Genomic DNA, 8,203 nt, shown 5'->3' on the forward strand with positions numbered 1-8,203 from the left:
ACTAAATGGACGGTGCACCTCTCTATCTGAAGCCTAGCAAGGGAGGTATGTGGATCTCACTAGAATTTAAAATGAAAAGTAAGGGAGGGGAGGCTCTGGACCTGGGCAGCTTTAGATACAGTACCAGGCACTTAGGAGGATTTCCACTTCTGAGCCATGGAAGCAGAAATTGACTTTTCCTTTCCAGATATAGCTAATATTCAGAAAGGGAATCTAGCACCTGCCTTCCAGATTTGAACACCCTCAAAATTCAGGAGTGCTCAAGCTCAATTTGGGCAGCTGTTACTTCATTTCCCCCAAATCAAATATACTGATCCACTGTAACTTGCTGTAGAAAAAGTAGAATAAATTGAGCAAGAAATGCTTCCCAGTGGTTATTAGGACTGGAATTGCTATTTTCAACAGCCATTGCTTGGTTTTTGTTTTTGTTTTGTTTTTTTAAGTTTTAGTTTTATTTGTTTAAAGGGAAGACCGTGATAGTGCATTCCCCATAGAAACAAAGAATGGAACAAAAGAATAATAAAGGCACCTCAACTTTTCCTCATTTATGTAGGACAGTCTTATAATATGCATCCAGATATCCTCCAGTCACACAAGCTGAAAACTGTTCCCCTTTACTGCAGTTCTGTAACCATATGGGAACCAATCCTGTCTGTGTTCTGTGCAAATCCAAAATTCCCGCTGAATGACCCGCCCTGGGAGCGAGTTACCAGTGACCCAGGGCTGGGGTGGCAGGAGGGTGCAGTTGGGGGAGGGGGAAAGCCCAGGGCTGGGGTGGGGGGCAGCCCAAGATTTTTTTGCTTGGGGCAGCAAAAAACCTAGAGCCGGCCCTGCCCCTTGAGGACCCACTAGATATACCATCCCAGTTTGATAGTGAACCATTGATAACTCGTCTTTGAGTACAGTCTTTCAACCATTTGTGCACTCATAGTAATTTCATCTACACCACATTTGCTTATGAGAATCTCATGTGTGACTGTCAAAATCACTACTAAAAACCAAGATGTATCATGTCTACTGCTTCCCTGCTTCATTAGACCAGTAACCCTATTAAAAAGGGAAATCAGGTTGGTTTGGCATGATTTGTTCTGGACACATGCATGCTGGCTATTTCTTATAGCTCTATTATCCTTTAGGTGCTTACAAATTGATTGTTTAATTTGTTCCCTATATTATATATATGTTCCAGGGCTATATTTGCCCTTCTCTGGAACCTCACCCTTCCTCCCAGAGTTCTCAAAAAAATCACTAATGATTATGAGATAGCTTCCGCTAGTTCAGGGCCGGGCAAACTTTTTGATCTGAGAGCCGCATCGGGTTTCGTAAATTGTATGGAGGACCAGTTAGGGGAGGGGGTCGTGGCCCAGCCCCCACCTCCTATCTGCCCCATCCAACCCCCCCTGTTCCCTGATGGCCCCTCTGGGACCCCTGCCCCATCCACACACCCCCCCGCTCCCTGTCCCCTGACTGCCCCCGGACTCCCGCCGCCCCATTCAACCCCACCTCTCATTCCTGATGCCCCCCCCGGGACCCCTGCCCCATCCAACCACTCCTCCTCCCTGTCCCCTGACTGCCCCCTGCTGCCCCATCCAACCCCCCCCCTCCTTCCTGACTGCCCCCCCGACCCCTGCCCCCATTCAACCCCGTTTCCCCCGACCGCCCCACCCCCATCCACACTCCCGACCACCACCCCTAACTCCCCTGCCCTCTATCCAACCCCCCTCCCCGGCCCCCTTACCGCGCTGCCTGGAGTGCCGGTGGCTGGCGGCGCTACAGCTGCGCCGCCCGCCTAGAGTCAGGCCATGCTGCCGCCACTGCCACCACGCTGCAGCCCCACCACCCAGAGCATTGCGCCGGAGTGAGTGAGCTGAGGCTGTAGGGGAGGAGGAACTGCGGGGGAGGATCCGGGGGCTAGCCTCCCGGGCCAGGAGCTCGGGGGCCAGGCAGGACAGGCCTGCGGGCCAAATGTGGCCCACGGGCCGTAGTTTGCTCACCCCTGCGCTAGTTCCTTTAGTATCCAAGGATGAATTTCCACAGGATCTGCCAACTTTAGTACATCTATTTCTTCTAAATGTTCTTTCCCTATTCTGGGTTGTATTCTGTCCCTCTTGCTGTTAATATTAATCATGTTATGCATCTGGTCAGAATTAACCTTTTGAGCGAAGACTGAAGCAAAATAGGCATTAAACAGCTCTAAATATTCTTTAACCTGTTCTCTCCTCTACCCCTGTCCCCACTCCTCCTCTTTTTCCCCTAGTATTTTATAGTTTTTTTTCAGGTTCCCATCAAATAGGAGTAAAAAACAGTCACTGTAGTACAGAACTACCTTGTATACTACATTAGTCTCAGTTTCCTTTTGCTTATGTACATAAGATATTTACCTTTGAGTAACTTGTAAGTAGATTGTTAAAGAACTACTTTGTAAAGATTGAAATTTCTCATGAAAATTGGTCATGCTTTTAAACTTTTCAAGTCCTGATTTTCTGTTCAACGGTCATCCTCATTTAAAAGGCTTTGGATTTTAATATACATTCATATTTCACTATGTAAAAAAAGCAACTACAGATCATCAAAACAATCTTTAGACAACAATATGCTGGGGACATATTTTCTCTAAATAATGTTTTTAAAAGCCTAAAAATCTGTTTAGAAACTCACAAGGGAGACACTAGCATGAACAAAAGCATGAGGGGCCACTACTAGTCTAAGGAAGCCTCCATTTCCCTTCTTCCTTCCTCCCACCCATTGCCTTTCCCTCACTCCATTTCTCCTCCCCAATTCAGCACAAGGCCAATAGAAGTTCTATATGTTGTCTTAATTTATCACCCTCCTGCAGCTGCAGGATTTCATCAGGCCTTTTGATTGGCCAGGCTGCCATGGGCTTCTATGTGCACCATGTCATGTGCCGACTATTAATGAATGCTGAGGGACCACAAAGCCTCATTTCAGAATGCCAGGACACTGATCAAACTCCATTGTACTCAGGATATGCTGAAAAATCCAGCCCCTAAAATAGGCCCACTTCAAGTCCAACATTCTGGCTATTCTAAACAGGAAAGATTAGGCTTTTCCATGCTACTTCCTGTATGTTTTTGTTCTCTTTTCTCCCCTGTAGCAGCTTTAATGTGGTGCTTTAAAACTAGCCTAGAGGATGGACATGTGGCTCAAACTGCTATGGCACAAGTCACCTAACACATGGTGCTGCAGAGTGCCAAGGTCTGCACAAAGACTCTGATGATTATTGTTAAGCTCTTAAAGGCCTGGGCAGAGAAAGAGAACACTGGATGCTCTGCTGTCTCCATGAAACGTCTCAGCCAATTTAATTACATACAAAACACCTCAATTCCCTAACTTCCTTAGCTGAACTTTTTATAGAATGTAATATGCTGGCTTGTGCCAGCTGACCTAGAATATATCATAAATGTTTACTCAGGTTTGCAGTGGTGAAGAGGGAATTTCATGACAAATCTAGGGGAGGCGAAAGGCCTAAGTCACCACTTTCCAAAGAATAAGCTTTTGTTGGCTGTAAATGATTGTTAGATTGGATGCCTATAAGATCCCACAGCTGGTGTTAGGTAAGGGTTCCTGCTAATTGGTGATGCTGTCTTGGCAGGTTGAGGGTTGTGTGTGACAGGTGGGGGAGTGTCTCTCTCCCCTCACAAAACATACAGAACTAATCTCCAAGTGAATGAAGTGGTGGAGCAGCCACCCAAGCAGCAAAAGCATAGTGTAGACAGTGAGGTAGATGGAAGGGAAAAGAGTAGCAGTTTTGCCAACTCAATGTTATTGCAAGTCTCACAATAATTAGTGTTTTTCTTAAAGCCCCAGATCCTGGAGTCATGTGATCACCTGAGACTCTCAGCTTACATTTATTTTAAATGAAATTTCTAGCCCCCATAGTTGCAAAGAAAGGCCTGAAAAATACTCCGGGTTTTTTGGAACTTGACAATACTGGACTTATGAGATGGAATAAACAGAGTGAAGATGAAACTAGCAGCAGCAGGGAGGAAATGGTTGTCCCCACAGTCCACAGTATTGTAGTGATGGGTGTTTATTTCTCAAATCTGTGGGAGCAAGCCAGTGTGTACTCTCACCTAATCCCCTTACTAGCCCCAACCCTCCAACTGAGAAACACTGAGCTAACAGACCAGCTGCTTGCTAACTTATCTGGTAGACAGAACTCAAAAATACACAAACAGACCTGAAATTCTAACTGTGCTAAGACTGATGCTAGGTTTTTTTAATGATTTTGCTTAGGATGCTCATTCTGTCTTTAATCATCCATCTAAAATAGCTTTACTGGAAAAACAATTCCTCAGACTAATTAATGATCAATAGTAAAATCTGAATACCTGCTTTAACAATCACGTTTAAGAAAAAACCCAGCCCAGTCCGCCACCAAAAAAGTCTAACTAGAGAACTTCCTCATTTACAAAGTGCCAGTAGTACCAGACACGAGTAGAGCAGCCTCAGACACAAATCAATCTTAGTCTGTTGTATATTTTTAGACTAATGGGTACACAATTCACCACACTGTTTATATACAATATTACACACACAAAAATAACGTGAAAACACATTAAGGTTGCAAAATCAAACACTCCAAACAGGGCCGGCTCCAGTGTTTTTGCTGCCCCAAGCGGCGGGAAAAAAAAAAAAAAGGGAAAAAAAAAAAAGCCGTGATCGGCACTTCTACCGCCGCCGCTTCATTCTTCGATGGCAATTCGGCAGCAGGTCCTTCCCTCCGAGAGGGACCCGCCACCCAAGAGCCGGATGTGCTGCCCGTTTCCGTTGGCCGCCCCAAGCACCTGCTTGCTGCGCTGGTGCAGGGCCGCCCAAAGGATTCAGGGGGCCTGGGGTCTTTGGTGGCGGGGGGTCCCTGCCGCCGAATTGCCGCCGAAGACCCGGTGCTTCGCAGCGGGTCCTGGAGCGGAAGGACCCCCTGCCACCGAATTGCCGCCGAAGACCCGGAGCAAAAGAAGCTCCAGGGGCCCAGGCCCCACAAGAGTTTTCCGGGGCCCCTGGAGTGAAGGACCCCACTCCAGGGGCCCCGAAAAACTCTCGTGGGGGCCCTTGCGGGGCCCAGGGCCTGGGGCAAATTGCCCCACCTGTGTCCCCCCCCCCCCGGACAGCCCTGCGCTGGTTCCTGGAGCTGGCCCTGACTCCAAAGTTGGGAAATGCCAGAATGAAGGTTGATGCATGTGCACCTGCATTATGACACAGTTGTTAAGTTACGGCATCACTCATCAGATAATATTATTTCCTCAGTACCTCTGCCTCAGTCAGTGCACAGGATGGATGGTGCTCACTTAAAATAAAATATTGAGCTCATTATCTTCATTGTTCAACATGCAGCCCCAGGCCTTATTTACTGCACACTATTCAAACCCTGCTCTGAAGATAGAAAAATTAGTTTCCTCAAGGGGTTTTCTACAGCACAAAGTATCTCAGTGCTTACAAACATTAATTTGTTTTCACAATACTCCAATGAGATAAAGGGGGTATTATCCTCATTTGACAGACAGGAAACTGAGGCACAGGGTCACGGTCCTCTGATTTCTCATCCCAATCATGTCCCCCTCTAATGAGTCCCAAATTGTGCCGTCTCTTTTCATGTGGAAATCTTTCCATGCATTTAAAATTCTGTCATCTTTCTCTATACCTCTTCTACCATGTCTTATATATTTTGGGATGCAGTGGCAAGTACAGAGTGTACCATTCCTTTACATAACAGCATGATATTTTACATCCCATTCTTTACACGTACAAGCCTTTTGGTTTTTGTTGCATGTTAAGAAGTGTTTTAGTGAATTTTTCCACAGTGACAACCAGATTCTTCTCTTGAGCAGTTATAGTTGCTTTAGACCCCAACAATGTGTCTAAGAGATTTGGTGTTATTCCTTTCAAATGCATTAGCTTGAATTTTTTCAATTTATTTCCTTTTATAAAACTGAAGAATTCAGGCCTATATTTGTACTCGTCCTATTCCACATGCATTAATGCTGTCAACAAGTATACAGATCATGGAGCTGTAATTTCTGTGCAAGATTCCAATTTCTACTTTAGTACCCACTGAATCTGCAGTTCTCCTCAACACCAACCCAGCCAATTTCAGGCTTCCTTTAATTTTTTTAATTCAATTGGTATTAGACAACCTTTTAGGATGCAGTTATGCTCAGCTAATTTGATTACACATACCCAGAACAAATCAGAGACTGTTTTTATAAGACTGAGGTTATCAGTGAATGCCTAACCCTTTTACTGAACTGGATTAGAGTTTATAAATATTTTATCAATAGCATACTAAAAAAAAAAAGGACATGGCTGAAGTTCTAAAATGTCTGTGCTTTAGTGTATGAGGAAAGACAACAGCATTATTTTCATATTGTTTAATTTTGACAGCCAGACTCCCTCTTGCAACAGAACTGAAAATATTAAACTTGATTTAAAACACACACTACACATTCACCTTAGGATCATTTTAGTATCTTTGGACAAGTCTTGAAGGAATAAACTAACATCTACTAACCATATGCTAACTTGAAAAGTTGGCATATGGGAGAACCATACAATAAGCAGGGTCCTGAGGCAATACCTTGGTGACATCTACAATTCCAATCCAAGTTGGTGGGAAGGAGATGTTGGCTAGTTAGTGTTGATCAAGTAGTAAAAACATCACTTAATACTTCCACAAATAATTAAGAAGTTTATGCTGCTGTTTGTAAGGTCTGACAACCAGTCTATTAATGACAACATTCATTAATCTCTAAATAGTTTCCTGAATTTAGCAAGCATGACGGTTTAACTGAAAAATTATACTGCAAGTGTGTTAAATTGTTTGACAGTAATCTATTATTTTCTTAAGAAGCATGTCATCCTACCAGGCTAATACCATGAAAAATATGCATCTTAGGTGACCAATTATGAACCACGAACAATGAATAGCAAAATAATCCAAGTGAACAATGAGCAACCAATAAATGGGATGAAACATGTCAAACTACTTACACAAGAACATTAGCAGAAACCATAACTGGTTCAAAGCAGAAAAAGAGGGCAAGTTTTGTGGCATTATGCATTTGCCATGAGTAACCTGACCAGTGCTGGTGATATGTCTCCTAAGGTGGCGCAGTCATCCCAGGACGCCATTCAAAGGCTCTGTCTTTTGCAGGTTCTGGCTAGTAGATGTTAGATTAACAACCTCCTGAGCCACGGAGAAGCAGCTTTCTTCCCCCACAACAGCTTCCTTGCTAGAGAGGGGTGGTTCTCCTGGGTGGGAGGAGGCATCATACTGCTATATCTTGTGTTCCCCTGGTCTTTGTTTGCGGGGGTGGGGGGCAGGGCAACATTCCTTCAATCACAGTGAATAGCTTTAGTTCCAGTCTCTACTGCAATTCATGGCTTTAGCAAAACAGCAGCACCACTGGAGCCCTCTGTTTGAAGAGTGAGAAAAACAGCTCTGTATTGGTTCACATTTAGAAAGTTTTCTTCACATCTGTAAGGGCTAAAAATATCTCCCCTCCCCACCCCACCTCAGCCCCAAATGAAGGATTAAATTCCTCAGAAATCAATGCCTTAGATGCCACTAGGAAAAAAGGTGATCCTTCCTATGAGAGGATCTGCATGGAATGGCTCTCTTGATTGAAAAGGCCTAGGAGAAGGAAGCCTGAAGAGATGGGAGAGGACAGACCCTTGGCAAAAGGTAAAGTTGTTCACTGAGTAAGAGACAGCTTGTGAGACCTGCACTGATGGAATAAACATTGAGATGTGCAGTGAAAGTAAGGGAAGGAAATTGCCTGGGACAAGAGAAGCAGTGTAGGTGTAAGGCCTGATGTGTGAACCCGCTCCTTTTAAGGATCCCAGGACAGAGCTTTCAGAGAGGACTGAAAGAAACTTCCTTCACTTCCCTGTCTCAGGGGACAAGGGAAATACCAGGGTGAACCATGGGCAAAATACTGTTTAACCTGGGGAAAGGACTATTTTCTTTCCATTTGGACATTTTCATCAGCTCAGAAGTGGAGGACTTTATGGTTTGGCTGCAGGACACAGCCACATTAAATCAATCAGTCAGCCGGCCAGGAAACTGGCCATACCTAACACAGGGCCAGAGAATCAATTCCATTACACTCACTTACAAAAAAAGTTGATTTGCAAGATGAAAAAAAGAGCAGTGAGGGAGAAGGGCCAGCCTGAATTCTCAGGA

The sequence above is a fragment of the Terrapene carolina genome, unplaced genomic scaffold (genome assembly GCF_002925995.2).
Source record: "Terrapene carolina triunguis isolate 2854851 unplaced genomic scaffold, T_m_triunguis-2.0 Scaffold69, whole genome shotgun sequence".
In the NCBI taxonomy this organism is placed as follows: Eukaryota; Metazoa; Chordata; order Testudines; family Emydidae; genus Terrapene; species Terrapene triunguis.